This window comes from Odocoileus virginianus, chromosome 29, assembly GCF_023699985.2.
Source record: "Odocoileus virginianus isolate 20LAN1187 ecotype Illinois chromosome 29, Ovbor_1.2, whole genome shotgun sequence".
NCBI classification, from domain to species: domain Eukaryota; kingdom Metazoa; phylum Chordata; class Mammalia; order Artiodactyla; family Cervidae; genus Odocoileus; species Odocoileus virginianus.
In genome coordinates, this window is record NC_069702.1 from 42,317,393 (window position 1) to 42,333,997 (window position 16,605).

Genomic DNA, 16,605 nt, shown 5'->3' on the forward strand with positions numbered 1-16,605 from the left:
GGTCTTTTAACTTCAGAATTCATGCTTTTTCTGTTGTGTGTGCGTGTTCTCGGTCTCTCTGTCATGTCCAATTCTTTGTGACCCCATGGACTGTAAGCCTGCATGGTTCCTCTGTCCATGGGATTTCCCAGGCAAGAATACTGAAGTGAGTTGCCATTTCCTCCTCTAAGGGATCTTCCTGACCCAGGAATCCAATCTACATCTCCTGCATCTCCTTTTTACTGTGTCATTCTAGAAAGAACTCATGCAAGACATTTTTGCATGACATATATTAACTGCTCAATAAATATTCATGGGACAAATGAAAGAAAATAAAAAGTCAAGCAGGAGCCAGGAATTCTTGTAGCAACCAAAGAAAGACAATCTTTGGTAGGAAGGAAAATGGGCCAGCATCCCACCTTTCCAGCTGGGACTGATCAATTTCCTACATCTCTTCCAGATGTCAACCTGTTTTCCGTGGCCTGTGGTCCATGGCCAGTGTTACAGGGAACAAAACACAGATGATTCCTCTGTAAAGTGCTCTGGGTCCACATGCTCTCATAAAGCAGTTTCTGTTTTTCTGGGTTACAGGTTGGGGAGAGGGTTGGGTTTTCCTCTGTGGGTGCGGGTGGGTAGAGGTGGGGTAGGGGGAGCAGATGGGTGAGCCTTTAATTAGGGTTAATTATAGTTTTAGCAAATAAAGAAAATGTGCCCAGATAGATTTTTGATGAATGTGTCATTTACCAGTCCAATTCCTTATTGCTTAACTTTCGCTGTTAATTGAGAGGAGGCAAGAAAGGAAATCAACACTTTGAATTTCAGGAGCAGCTGGCTTGATCTCTCTTCCAGATGTAGTGAGCCTCGTGATCCCTCCTCTGTGCTTTGTCAGACCTCAGACAGGAGGAGGCTTTTAGTGCTGAATTCTTACACCTCCAAAGCAAACAAAAGAATGAAAACTTATGGAAGTTGATTTACATCGACTTTGTTGATGATCAACATGGTCCAGACCTTTCAGGAATCTCATGGGTCTCTGAAATTTCTGAGAGTCCAATTCTTACCCTTTAGCAGGAGGACAGAGACTTATTAATTTAAAACCGGGACCTAGTAATTCGGAGAGTTGAATCGTCAGGCGAGGGTCTCAGCCAAGGAGATGAGGTCTGTCCAGAACCATTTCCATCTATGTTTAAACCTTCAAAGGCTTACTTACTCCCAGTGGAATAAAAACTAGACTCCTTAATATAGCCCACAGGACTTATATGTCCTGGCCTCTTATCTTTCCTCTACTCCCCGTCTTCAAGCCACACTGATGTCCCTTCTGGTGCTCACACATGTCATTCTTTTTCTGTCTTGTAACTTTTGCATATGTTGTTCCTCTGGCTTTTCACAGATTTGGCCTCTTATTATGTTTCCAGTCTCAACTTAGAGTCACTTTCTCAGTGTGGCCTTTTCGGACCACTTCATCTAAAGTAGCGGCATAAAATAAAATAAAAATAAAAATAAAGGAGCAGCATAGCTGCCCCTTCCTGCCACCCCTACACTGTTTTCTCCCCCGGTGCTTCTTAATCTCTTTCACTTTCATCAAGAGGCTTTTTAGTTCCTCTTCACTTTCTGCCATAATCTATAATTTTTTTTTTTTTCCCTTGGCCATGTCATGTGGCTTGTGAGGTCCCAGTTTCCTGACCAGAGATTGAACCCGAGGCCCAAGCAGTGAAAGTGCTGAGAAAGCCCTGAGTTCCAGCCACTGGACTGCTAGAGAATTCTTGCTTATTTCGTTGTTTCCTTACTTATCTTCTGCTTCCTCCACTAGACTGTAAGCTCCATGGGGACAGGGGACTTATTTCTCTCACTCACCAGCAAATCTCAGCTGCCAACACAATGTCCAGGCCATGGGTGGTGCCCAGTATATATTAGTTGGCCAAAGATTGATTGAAAGAACTGTTTCCCTTTAGGGCACTAGTTGTTCTGTTGGTGGAAGGTTCATCTTAGTGCTCAGAGTGGTTTTTGAACTCTCAACACATTTTGTCGCCTTCCTGCCCTGGGCTAAGGCTTTCATCCACCTGAAGACCAAATGGAGTCTTAGCTCGGGTCTCTCTGAGGTCTCTCCCTGGTACACCCAGTGCTCTAAGGGAGCAAATGTTTTCACAGTGGGTGAAACAACCTGTTTCCCAAGGGTGTGTCCTCTCTCAGTCGGATGGGACGTGCCCTTAGAGCTTGCCAGGGCATGTTCCTCCAGCAATGCAGGCACTGTTCAAGCTCAACTGAACTCCATTAGCAAGGAAGCTCGGAGCATCCACGGGAGATGACCAGCAAGCTTAGAAGATGCACAAGCAAAAGCAAATGTCTTGCCTTGGGAGCCAATCTAGGGCTGGAGAGTCCACTATGAATGAAATCCCAACAGTTAAGGGCCAAGAGAGTGGGGGGAAAAAAAAAACAGGAAAACTCCCACTGACACATACATTTTCCATTGGAACCGTTCCATTTGTGTTTGCGTCTCAGGGCCTTGCCATGAGGACTTTGCTTGCGTCAACCGTCAAGAACATTCAGTTCAGGTAGAAAAGGGAGAGGAGAGTGGAATGAAGATAGCAAAGCCATGGGCAAGAGAGAAGCGCTGCTATGGAAGCACTTCCTGACTCTGGAGGGTGATGATCTCTGGAGTCTCCCTGGGGTCTCCTTTGGGCCTCTTGTCCCGGGTTGTTGTTCAGTTGCTCAGTCATGTCCGCCTCTTTGTGACCCATGGACTGCAGCACACCAGGCTTCCTTGTCCTTCACTGCCTCCCAGAGTTTGCTCAAACTCTAGTCCATTGAGTCAGTGGTGCCGTCCAACCATCTCATTCTCTGTCATCCCCTTCTCCTCTTGCCCTCAATCTTCCCCAGCATCAGGTGGCCACAGTATTGGAGCTTCAGCTTCAGCATCAGTCCTTCCAATGAATATTAAGAGTCAATTTCCTTTAGGATTGACTGGTTTGATCTCCTTGCTGTCCAAGGAACTCTGAAGAATCTTCTCTAGCACCACAGTTTTAAAGCATCAATTATTTGGCACTCAGCTTCCTTTATGGTCCAAATTTCACATCCATACACAACTACTGGAAAAACCATAGCTTTGACTATATGGAGCTTTGTCAGCAAAGTGATATCTCTGCTTTTTAATAAGCTGTCTAGGTTTGTCATAGCTTTTCTTCCAAGGAGCAAACGTCTTTTAATTTTGTGGCTGCGGTCACCATCTGTAGTGATTTTGGAGCCCAAGAAAATAAAACCTATCACTGCTTCCACTTTTTCCCCACTCCGGGAGAAGGGACTATATCACAGCAAGGAGGGTTGTGGCCTGATGCCCAGCAGCCCCTCCTACTCCCAGCTGTGCGCTCTGCTTTGTCTAGTGACCTTGGACAAGTCTCTTCACCTTGAAACTCAGGTTCTTCTATTAAATGAGAAATTTAACTTTAAAAAAATTGAAGTGTAGTTGATTTATAATGTTATAAAGTTTTAAGTGATTCAACATAGTGATTCACAATTTTTAAAGACTATACTCCATTTATAGTTGTTATAAAATCTTGGCTGTATTTCCTGTGTTGTATCCTTGTATCTTTATTTTATACATTGCAGCTTGTTCCTCTTAATTCCATATCTCAACCTTGATCCTTCCTGCTTCCTTCTCTCCACTAGTAACCACTAATTTGTTCTCTATATGTGTGAGTCTGTTTCTTTTGGTTATATTCACCAGTTTCTTTCTTTTCTATTTTTAGGCTCCACATATAAGTGATTACATATAGTATTTACCTTTCTCTGTCTGACCTAAGAGAAATTTAACATTTTTAAAAAGAAAATTTTTTGGCCTCTCTGCGAAGCTCGTGGGATCCTAGTTCCTTGACCAGGTATGGAAGTCATGCCCCCTGCTTTGGCAGCATCAAATCTTAACCACTGGACCACTAGGAAAGCCTCAAAAATTGAACTTTAAAAAAAAATGATAAGATATACATTACATGAAATTTACCACTTTAACCATTTTTAAGTGTATATAGTTCAGTGGCATTGAATATAGTCGTGTTATTGTGCAAACATCATTGCCATCCATCTCTAGAAAAGTTTCATCTTCCCAGTTGAAATTCATACCAGGTAGACAGTAGGTCATTCCGCCCTCTCCTTATCCCCTGACACTCACCATTCTACTTTCTGTCTTTATGAAAGAAAAAGTGAAAGTGAAAGTCACTCAGTCGTGTCTGACTTTTTGCAACCCATGGACTGTACAGTCCATAGAATTCTCCAGGCCAGAATACTGGAGCGGAGAAGATGTAGAAGAAGAAGCTCTTCCCTTCTCCAGGGGATCTTCCCAACCCAGGGGCCAAACCCAGGTCTCCCACGTTGCAGGTGGATTCTGTACCAGCTGAGCCACCAGGGAATTCTGTCTTATTTGCCTATTCTAGGTACCTCTTATAAGTGGAATCATGCAGTATTTGTTCTTTTGTGAGTGACATTTCACAGCACAATATCTTCAAGGTTGATCTGTGTTCAAGGTTAACATGTTGTAGCATGTGTTAGAATTTTCTCTTAAGTTTAAATAATATTCTACTGCATGTATAGACCATGTTTTGCTTATCCATTTATCCATTGATTGGGCTGCTTCTGCTTTTTGGATATTTCAAATAATGCAGCTATGAACACAGATGTGCAAGTATTTGTTTGTGTCCTTTCTTTCACTTCTTTTGTCTAAGTACTCAGAAGTGGAATTGCTCAATCATATGATAACTCTATGTTTAATTTTTTGAGGAACCACCAAACCGTTTTTCAAAGTGGTTGCACCATTTTACATTCCCATTAGTGATGCACAAGTGTGCCAGAAAAAATTGAACTTTTATCAGACAGAGAATCCATTTTTCCGTGGAAATATTCCAGGATGTTCTATATGCAAAAGACATTAGAGTGGCGTGCTCCAGAAGCACTGGGAGTGAGGAGCCCAAAAACCCTAAAAGCATCTCTGTAGAATGAAATGAAAACTAGATAAAATGTTCACTTCACTTCACTTGTCAAGTATCAATTAGTCTCCATTCACATGACATATTGAGCAGCCAATAAGCATAAGGCATATTTAATTTTCTTATACATTATCTGTTCCACAGGTGGCTCACTGGGTTAAGAATCCACCTGCAATGAAGGAGATGCAGGAGACTATGGGTTTGATCCCTGGATCGGAAAGATTCCCTGGAGGAGGGCATGGAAACTCACTCCAGTGTTCTTGCTTGGGGAATCCCATGGACAGAAGAGCCTGGTAGAGCATGGTGTTCGCAAAGAATTGGACATAACTGAACACATACGCGTGTACCATGTTCCACAAAAGATTTGAGGAGATTTTCAAAAGCCCATACAATAAAGGAATGAAATACATAGCCAAGAGTATCAGGGCAGAGAAAGGTGGGAGTGATACTTTTAGGATTTATGTGCAGATACTGCCTCTGCCCACCAGCTCTTTCAGTCTGAGCATTGTAGGTGAAGGAATATCAGAGAAATCCAGAGGGACATTGCTCAATGAACATGTGGAATCTCCAGAGTGGAAGGAAGACAAGATTGTTTATATTATATATTCCTTCACCCAAAGCCACATTGCAAGACACAAAGAATAAAGAAGGAACCTATTTTGAGCAGAACAAAAGCCTGTGGAGGAAGCAGAGTTAGTGTTTCTAGGAATGAACGTAAGCCATAAACCCAAGTTTTACATCCTAGCTCCACTACCTGCTAAGCCAGAGCAGAATACTGAACCTCTTTAAGCCTCCATTTTTGGGCTATAAATGAGGATGATGCTAGGGACTGTGGCAAGGATGAAGTGAGACAATGCAAGTCCAGGGCCTGGAAGAGCAGGCTATCAATACATGGTTGCTACTTTTCTGGGAATTATACTTCAGAGGTTCCATACCATGACTTTCTTTTCCTCCTTCTGTCCCCAGCACTTAGCAGAGTGCTGCTAATAGTAGGTATGAATGGGTACTTGCAGATTTGAACTGACATAGACCCTTTCCTATTTGTCATGCCCTGTGCCACCCTCCCTATGACGCTGATGGGTGACAGGGCTGCAAAACATGAGGTCAGGCTAGTTAAAGGCGTTCCCCACGAGGAAACACCCAGAGACTAGATGCTCACGGAGTTTTATGAAATTCAAGCTATGAAACATACATGACCCAGGTCAAGGGCCTCTGTTGTGCTTTCCATCATGCCCGCCCTCTTCAAAGGAATGCATTTTGTTTGTTCCAGTGAAGAATGTAAAATAATAAATGGGACAATAAATTAGGACAGGAGAGAGATCAGCTCTGGAAAGTTCATTTCAATTCAGCTACTGTTTATTGAATGTTTAACGTTTATGACTCTTTGCTGGGCACTGTTGGATGTTTGAAGGTTAGCAAGAAAACATCTCTTCTCTCAAAGCACGTACTTTCTAATAAATGGGTAGTGTATACATATGCTAGTATGAGAAACATGCCATAAAGCTGATCAAATGAATGATATGGGAAATGAAAGAAGGCAGAAATTACATTCAGTTGTAATTATCTGGTTATGCTTCTCAAGGGAGGTAACTTTTCAGATGGTCTTTGTATTTAGTACCATGGGGTAGGGGAGGAAAGTCGATTAGAGACAGGTAATGGGAGAAGCAGAACAGTGTAGAGGCTTGGCAATCAGCGAGTCATCTATTTTAGGGGGACTGTTGAGTATACACATAGAAAAATATGTCTAGAAAGACGGATTTAAGGGTCTTGAGGTTCAGATGAAGAAAAAGGAGAACAACTGAGAGATTTTTGAGTAGGGAAGTGGTAATGATCAGACTGGTAAAGGGGAAAATTAAACTGGAAGTGTTAGGGGAAGCATGCTGATTGAAACCGCCCACCCTGGCCAGGCACCATAGTCACCATTTGCATGAGTTGTTTTACCACAGGAGGTCCTGGTAAGGAACAGAAAACTAATAAGCCTCCACCAACCAGAAGAGTTTGGGAAAGGTCAAAAGGAGACTCCACCTGTCTGACCACCTCCCAGAATCCTCCTCTCTGGCATCCATCTTGGCTGAACAAGGCTTGCACCACCAGGAAGGACTCTGAGTCAGAATGAATTGGCTAAAGACAACCTGGAAACTAATCCCATCAACATAAAACCCAAGACTGTGAGCCACGTGGCAGAGCAGTTCTCCTGGGTTCCCTTACCCTCCTGCTTTCCACCCGGGCGCCCTTTCCCAATAAAATCTCTTGCTTTGTCAGCACATGTGTCTCCTCGGACAATTCATTTCCAAGTGTTAGACAAGAGCCCAGTTTCGGGCCCTGGAAGGGGTCCCCCTTTCTGCAACAGAAGTGTTATGCAAAAGGGATTGAGGTGGAGAAAGACAGGAAGTGGGGGGTGACTTAGGGAGCAGTTGAAGTGGGTCTGAGAAGAATTTACAAATGAGATGTTGGTTGCAGGAGTGGACAAGAGAGACCTATTGGAGAGGCTTTGCTGAGAGAGCTGCTACAGGATTTAAGAGTCAGTTTCCTTCTTTTACTTTGAGAGAAAATGAAGTTTGGGTGCTTCATCTTTCCCAATTCAGCTCTCACAAGCTCCCAGAAGCAAAGTGTGGACCTTGGGTCTGTTGGTTGGCAGAGGGGCTTGGAAAGCTGGAAGCATCTCTTATTCTCCCTGGGTCTCCATGTGCTTTACCCCAGCCTTGGAGCAAAGAGCTAGAAGGTCGAGCTATGAGAAGGAAGTTTCTCCATCCACTCTCCCTCTCCCCCTGCCAGGTTCTCAGTTCTGCTGGGACAGACTCACATCACAAGATGAGGCTTGGCAATGTTGCTTGTGGCAGTAAGGATGTGCATCTGTGGGATGTGATAACGACAAGATTATTAGCTTATGTCTTCTTAGCCTACTGTCCTTTCTCCCCTCCACACTCTCCATCAACTAAAGAGAGTTTTCTCTCTATTGTTTAGCTTCTCTCTCTTTCCTACTTTCTAAGGAGAATTCTGTCTACTGATTCCATTTTTCTTGTGATACAGAAATAGGGAGAGAGAGGGACTTCCCCAGTGGTCCAGTGGTTAAGACCCTGCCCTTTCTATGCAAGGGGGCCCAGGTTCAATCTCTGGTTGCAGAACTAAGATTCCACATGCTGCATCACTCGGCCAGAAGATAAAACTTAAGAAAAAGAACTAGGGAGAGAGAAACTAGATTGGACATTTGGGAAAAGGGGTAAAATTCTTGATGACTTGATCCATTCCGAGGTTACCGTTTGCTCTGTAAAATTCATGTCATGGGCTAAATGGACTTGATACTAAAGAATGAAGCCAGAAGATCAAGTCAAGCCATATTATAAGGACCTAAGAGAGAAGGGAGGAGAGCATGATAACTCACTCCAGTATTCTTGCCTAGAGAATCCCATGAACAGAGGAGCCTGGAAGGCTACAGTCCATGAGATCACAAACAGCTGGACACAACTGAAGAGACATTGCACACAGCAAGAGAGAAGTAGGGAAAAAAGAAAATAAAAAGTAGCTTGGGTTGGGTTTCAAGAAACATTTGTAGGGGAGACTTGATAAACAAAAGACTCAGGAAATATATTGCTGTATGGTACAAATCTCTTTCTCTCTTTTTTAACCACATAACACGCAGAATCTTCCCCAACCAGGGGTGACACCCACCACCCCCTGCATTGGGGGCATGGAGTCAACCACTGAACCACCAGGGAAGCCCTGGACTGAACCTCTGTTTATGCTATAATGTTGGAATTTGGGGTTTGGCTGCTCAAATGTGTTTTTAATGTTTTGTTTTCATGTCATACATGAAATGCCATATATGTCATGCATGTCATACCATGCTTAGACTAATTAACATTGTATTCCAGCTTGTACTCAGGTTATAGAATAGCATGGTTAACAGAAATTCTGAAACCAAACCCTTGGATCTCAAATACTATTTCTACCACAATAGCTTTGAGACCTTTGACAGGATACTTCATTCTCTGTGACTCAGTTGCTTTATTTGTAAAATGAGTTAACAAGAGGGTCTACTTCAGAGAGCTATTGTGAGCACTAAATAAGTTAATATTCATAAAGCTCATGTAAAGCCTGGCTTGTAGTCAGTGCTATATAAGCATTAGTTATTATTAGTACAGGAAATTTTGAGGTCATGAGATTTTTCTGCCTTAGTTCAACCAAGATGGTGTAGCTGACTGTCGGAGAAGAATTATTCTCAGTAAAACAGATGCTAACTTTGAGGAAAGAGCACAGTTTCTAGGCAGTTTTAACAGGCAGATTTCTAAAAGGAGCCCCAGAGATTTCCGCCTCTGGGTTTTCATACCCTTGTGGAATCCAGTCCCCCTGAGTGTGGGCTGGACCTGGGGACGTGTCTGTCCCCAGACACAGACTGTGGCTGGGATGGCAGGCTGTCACTCCTGTGATTAGGTTACAAAGGTTGTGACTTCAGTCTTCCTGGCAGACTCCCTTACTGGCTTGGATGATGCAAGCTGCCTTGGTGGAAAGGCCCTTATGGAAAAGAACTGAGTGAAGACTGCGGGCCAAGCAGCCTGTAAAGAATTAAGACCCTTTATCCAATAGCCCATGAAGAACTGCCAATAACCACTGAGTCAGCTGCAAATAGATCCTGCCTCTGCTGAAACTTGACTATAGCTTTCGGAGAGACTCAAGCAGAGATCCCCATTAAGCCATGTTCAGATTCCTAAGCCTAGAAATTGTGAGATAATTAAAGTGTGTTGCTTTAAACCATTGCATGTTAGACTCATCTGATACACAGCAATAAACAACTAATTTTATCACTGTATCAGGGACTTGGGGACCAAATTAAAAGCAGAGACCCTGCTCTAGGACAGAAGGGGAGGGCTGGGGAGGGCTTGAGGATGAGAGTCTTCATGGAAGAAGCACCTGTGGTCACACTGGAGCAATCACAGCCTGGCCTACGTGGGGAGGAAAGCGGCTCAGGCCAGCCCTGCAGGATGAGGTGGCTGAGACTGTCCCAGGCCTTCCTGTTCAGGGGCCCATCAGCCTGGGAACACTTAGTTCTCATCTTGCTTCACTGACCTCTTTGCAGCACTTGAGTGTGTGCTCTTTTGGAAATACCTCCTTATCTTTCTGACACTGCTCCATTCATTTGTTTAATCTTTCAGGCTATGAGCTGCACACTTCTACGCAATCTGGATACACGATGAACAAAGAGAAATGGCCTTCACATAGTTGAAATTTTCTCTGGCTTTCTCATCCTAACTGCTCCCGTGTCTCCTTGTGTGGGGTGACTTTTGCTCACGTGGCCCTTAAAGCCTAGTGTTCTCCATGGCTCTGTCCTTGTCCCTCTTTTCTTTTCAACTACAGTCCCCCCGAATGACTCCAGGCTGTATCTATCACCTGATGATCCTAGATGGGCATCTCTAGGTCAGAACTCTGAGGGCCAAACTGTACATCCAGCTTTAAAAGCTACTAATAATCCACAGACACCTCAAGCTCAAAACGGCCAAAATGAAACTCATTTCCTCTACCCCTCCTCTCTCTTGTCCTGCCCAAACCTTCCCTCTCTCCAGCATTTCCTCTCCTAAATGACAGCATCGTCATCCACCCAAACAGAATAGAGGAGGCATCCAAATTCTTTTCTCCTAGCCTCTTCTTTACTCCTCTAATCTCCCTAAGACTTGGAGATTCTACTTCCTGAATGACCCATTTCCCATTCTTCATCTCATGGGCCCATCTTAAGCTTGTGTCTCTTCTTTTTTTTTTTTAATAGTAAACCTTACACTGATTTTCCTGTCTCTCTGCTCATCCCTCTGCTTCATCCTTCACACTGGTGCCCATACGATGTTTCTAATTGCTGGATTATAGGGAATTCCTTGGTGGTCCAGTGGTTAGGACTTGGTGCTTTCACTGCCGGGACTAAGGTTTGATCCCTGGTCAGGAAACTGAGATCCTGCAAGCCACATGGTGTGGCCAAAAGAAAAAAACAAACGTTGCTGGACTCTATAGTTCTGGCTAACAGCCTACAATGGTTGCCCCTCCAGGCTTCCTGCCTGTTCACTTTTGCATGAAAGGCCCTCCCCAAATCTTGTCTACCAGATGCACTCCAAGTCATCCTTTAAGACGCAGTTTCAAACATTTCTTTGACTTCCTCAAGTGAAATTGACATCCCCTGGCATGCGTGTTTGCATGCGCAGCTGCTCAGTCATGTCCGACTCTTTGCCACCCCATGGACTGTAGCCCAGCAGACACCTCTGTCCATGGAATTTCCTAGGCAAGACTCCGGGAGTGGGTTGCCATTTCCTCCTCCAGGGATCTTCTTGACTCAGGGATCAAACTCGCATCTCCTGCATTGCTTCCTCTGCATGACCTTTATTATAACTCTTTTCACATCTTATTCCTGTTCAGTTGCTGTATGCCAGTGTTTCCTGCTTGCCTGTGAGCCCCTGTGTTTTCATCTTCAGTCTCAGCACTTGGCCTTTACTTGGCATTCAGTGAAAGCCTGCTGAATAAATCAGTGAATGAATACATGAATCAGCTTGTCAGTGCAGGGCTCAGTTTGAATGTGGGAAGACCATCAGGCCCCGGTGTGGGGAGCTCTAGTAGGAGAGCAAGGCAGGTGGAGCTATTCCTTTTCATTCTCAGGGCCTGCACCCCAGGCTTGAGTGCATTGCTTTATACAGACACACCTGCCACAAGGCTTCTACCTTAATGAAGTCAGTCCACAGATATAAATCACATAAAGTCAAAATTAGCCCCCTGAGGACCCTGCAAAATGCTTCTAAAGTGCAGGAAATGTGCACAAACCCTTTCTCAACTTGGTTCATCTGGGTTTTTCTCCAGCATAGGAACAGATCCACTTCTTTATCTGAGAACCAAAATGAAGTAGTTAGCTCACATCCAGGGGTACTATTGAAAGACAACTGCTTACCACACTCATCATGGTGAGATGCTCTTCACCATGAAAAGGAGGAGAAGGAGGAAACTGAACCAGACCAGCCGACTCTCACCTAATAGATCTCATTCTACTCAGAGATGTGTGTCCTTGGTAAGAATCACCTCGTCCCCTACTGCAGTCACCCATCCCCCAAGCCCATGTCTCAACTTCACCCCCCTGCCTACATCTAACTTCTTACCAAATCACCAGAGGCTCTTCTCTTCTCCAGAGCCACCCTCTGCTCAGGGGAGATCAGCTTTCTTCCTGATCGCTGCTCCAAGCTCTGTCTGCTCAAGCCGTGCACTCTGACAGGATGCCTTCCATGTTCCCCATCCTCCAATGCCACCAACAGGTCAAGGCCCTGCATATTTCACCCTCTCCAAAGTGCGGGTCTCTCTGTGTCCATGCTGACTTCTTCCATTCCTGAGTTACTGTCACCCTTAGGGTCAGGATCAAGTACTTGAGTTCAGCCTTTAACTGTTGGTCTATGGAACCTTCCCTGTGCCTGTTTTAGTCTGCTAGTGAATATCGGTATCTCTTTGTAGAAGGGTATTTGACAGATCAAGAAGAGTAGGTAATTAGAAGGACTGAAAAAACCCAGTGTTGGCAAGACTGTGTAGCAACTGAAACTCTTCACACACTGCCAGCAGGAGGGAAAACTGTTTGGCAATATCTATTAAAGCTAAATATTTATATCTACTTTGACCCAGCAACTCCATTCCTGGGTACACACCCAAGGGAAACAAGTGTTTATGTCCACCAAAAGACATGTACAAGCATGTTTGTGCCAGCTTTATTCATAGAAACAAAAAACTGGAGACAATTCAATTATCTATCAGTAGTACATCAGATAGTATTTTATACAATAGAATGTTACACAGCAATGAAATAAATAAACTTCTGCTATATGTAATGAAATGGGTGAATCTCATAGACATAATATTGAGTGAAAGAAGCCAAACATAAAAGAACATACACTGTATAATTCCACTTACATGACGTAAAGCATAGGCAAGATAATCTATGCTGTCTACACCCCTTTCAAAGAGTTATCTTCGCAGAGTTATGATTGGGAAGTGACACAAGGGAAAGTTTGAGAGTTCTGAAAATACTTAAATATTGATTGGGTGATGATTGCCCAAGTGTACATGCAAAGAGTTATCAAGGTATATATTTAACATTGGTATATTTCACCGTCTCCAAGTCATAAATTGATAATTTTTTTTTTGGAAAAAAGAGTAGGTTGTGAACAGCTCTTGCTTTTGCTATCCAGCATTTAAAAAATCCTTTTATTAAAAAAATCCTTTTATTAAAGGAATTTAAACCTGACTTACCACTGGCCTTTACCTTCGGGAGATGTAGACAAGGCACATATAAATGTCACATGATCCAGGACTGGTCAATCAGAGTTTTTCACACCTTGGCCACAGTATTTGGTTCAGAGATGGACATGTGATTTAAACCAAAGTAATGAGATTCACTTCGACTGTATAATCATAAAGGATTTGATTTAGGTCATACCTGAATGGTCTATTGGTTTTCCCTACTTTCTTCAATTTAAGTCTGAATTTGGCAATAAGGAGTTCATGATCCGAGCCACAGTCAGCTCCCGGTCTTGTTTTTGCTGTCTGTATACAGTTTCTCCATCTTTGGCTGCAAAGAATATAATCAATCTGATTTTGGTATTGACCATCTGGTGATGTCCATGTATAGAGTCTTCTCTTGCGTAGTTGGAAGATGGTGTTTGCTATGACCAGTGTGTTCTCTTGACAAAACTCTGTGAGCCTTTGCCCTGCTTCATTTTGTACTCCAAGGCCAAATTTGCCTATTACTCCAGGTATCTAACTTCCTACCTATGTATTCCAGTCCCCTGTGATGAAAAGGATGAATTTTTGGGGTGTCAGTTCTAGAAGGTCTTGTATGTCTTCATAGAACTGTTCAACTTCAGCTTCTTCAGCATTACTGGTTGGGACATAGACTTGGATTACTGTGATATTGAATGGTTTGCCTTGGAAATGGATGGAGATCATTCTGTCATTTTTGAGATTGCACCCAAATACTGCATTTTGGACTCTTGTTGACTATGAGGGCTACTCCATTTCTTCTAAGGGATTCTTGCCCACAGTAGTAGATAGAATGGTCATCTGAATTAAATTCACCCATTCCAGTCCATTTTAGTTCACTGATTCCTAAAATGTCGATGCTCACACTTGCCATCTCCTGTTTGACCACTTCCAATTTATCTTGATTCATTGACTTAACATTCCAGGTTCCTATGCAATATTGTTCCAGGTTCCTATGCAAGATTGCCAGGAGAAATATCAATAACCTCAGATATGCAGATGACACCACCCTTATGCCAGAAAGTGAAGAAGAACTAAAGAGCCTTTTGATGAAAATAAAAGAGGAGAGTGGAAAAGTTGACTTAAAATTCAACATTCAAAAAACTAAGATCATGGCATTTGGTCCCATCACTTCATGGCAAATAGAAGGGGAAACAATGGAAACAGTGACAGACTTTATTTTTCTGGGCTCCAAAATCACTGCAGATGGTGACTGCAGCCATGAAATTAAAAGACGCTGATCCTTGGAAGAAAAGCTATGACCAATCTAGAGAGCATATTAAAAAGCAGAGATATAACTTTGTCAGCAAAGGTCCATCTAGACAAAGCTATGGTTTTTCCAGTAGTCATGAATGAAAGTTGAGCATTGAAGAATTGATATTTTTGAACTGTGGTGTTGGAGAAGACTCTTGAGAGTCCCTTGGACTGCAAGGAGATCAAACTAGTTCATCCTACAGGAAATCAGTCCTGAATATACATTGGTAGGACTGATGTTGAAGCTGAAACTCCAATCCTTTGGCCACCTGATAGGAAGAACTGACCCATTTGAAAAGACCCTGACACTTGGAAAGACCGAAGGCTGGAGAAGGGGACAACAGAGGATGAGATGTTTGGATGGCATCACCAACTTGATGGACATGTGTTTGAGCAAGCTCTGGGAGTTGGTGATGGACAGGGGACCCTGGTGTGCTGCAGTCTATTAGGTGGCAAAGAGTTGGACACGACTGAGTGACTGAACAGAGTAAGATTCAAACCCATAACTTGAAAGTTAATCCTAAGCTTATGTGTACATTTATAAGAAAGTGAGAGGTTCTATTGACATATGTCAACTATCTGTTGTTAGATCTATCTCCTCAGAACAAAAAGAACAATAACAACAAAAGAACTCCTAGTCCTCCAAGTCCCCTTACTGAAACTGTTGCCTGACTCTGAGAAACAACTCCCTTCTATATCCATCCCTCACTTGCCTGGAAGTTGCTTGCCTCCCTGGTGAAGCAGAAATGAGTAGAAAGTGTATGGTTCTGCCTTTGTCAGATATCTTCCGTACAGACTCACGGATCATATGACCACACTCTAGCTGCAAGAGAGTCTGGGCACTGTAAGAGTTTGACGTAGTGGCCTTCATCACATCGCATTCCTATAGGAGAAGATGGCAACCCACTCCAGTATATTTGCCTGGGAAATCCTATGGACAGAGGAGCTTGGCTGGCTACAGATCACAGGATCACAAAGAGTGAGACATGCCTTAGCAACTAAACAACAACAACAACAACAATCACACCCCCCTGGCCACCTCTAACCTCAGCTACAGTTCAGTGCACAGCCGTCCTGTGGGAGTCCAGATGCTGCTCTCCTGACACCATCCCTCTTCCTGTCTGAAGTCTTGTTCTTCAGTGTTCTTCCCCCTGAGCCTTCTCCAACACCCTGGGACCCTGCTTAGCCTACAGGCAATAGTACCCCAAAGTACAGAGGTGTTAATGTCCCTCTTGACAACTTCCAACCACTGAAGGGCAGAAGCTAGTAGATAAATTCTCTCACCATTAGGTGAATGGCTGTAGGAGACCTTCTGTACGGTTCTCCTCTTGATAACACACTTTCCTTCTTGAAATCACACTCCTCAGGGGTCAGGTTTCAGGGGCCCCTCCTCAGTAAAATACCTAGGCCAAGTCCTGCTGTCAGACTCTGACTTGGGAGGAACTCAAACTAAGACAAGAATTCATGGAACATCTGGGGAGCACCAACTGTTCTCAGACAGCAGTCTGTGGAGCTTTGTCTGTCAGCTTAAGGTGAGGAAAAGTTTGGAGATGCAAGAGCCTATTGGAAAATCCCAAGTTAAGGCCTCAGTGGTTTGCAGAACCCTTGGGAGAGGCAGCAGTTATCAGACCATCTTTGCCTCATCTTGGATTTTCAGCTCAGTTCAGTCGTGTCCAACTCTTTGCAACCCCATGAATTGCAGCACACCAGGCCTCCCTGTCCATCACCAACTCCTGGAGTTTACTCAAACCCATGTCCATCGAGTCAGTGATGCCATCCAGCCATCTCATCCTCTGTCATCCCCTTCTCCTCCTGCCCCCAATCTTTCTCAGCATCAGGGTCTTTTCCAATGTGTCAACTCTTCGCATGAGGTGGCCAAAGTATTGGAGTTTCAGCTTCAGCATCAGTCCTTCCAGTGAACACCCAGGACTGATCTCCTTCAGGATAGACTGGTTGGATCTCCTTGCAGTCCAAGGGACTCTCAAGAGTCTTCTCTAACACCACAGTTCAAAAGCATCAATTCTTCGGCACTCAGCTTTCTTTATGGTCCAACTCTCATACCCATACATGACCACTGGAAAAACCATAGCCTTGACTAGAGGGACCTTTGTTGGCAAAGTAATGTCTCTGCCTTTTAATA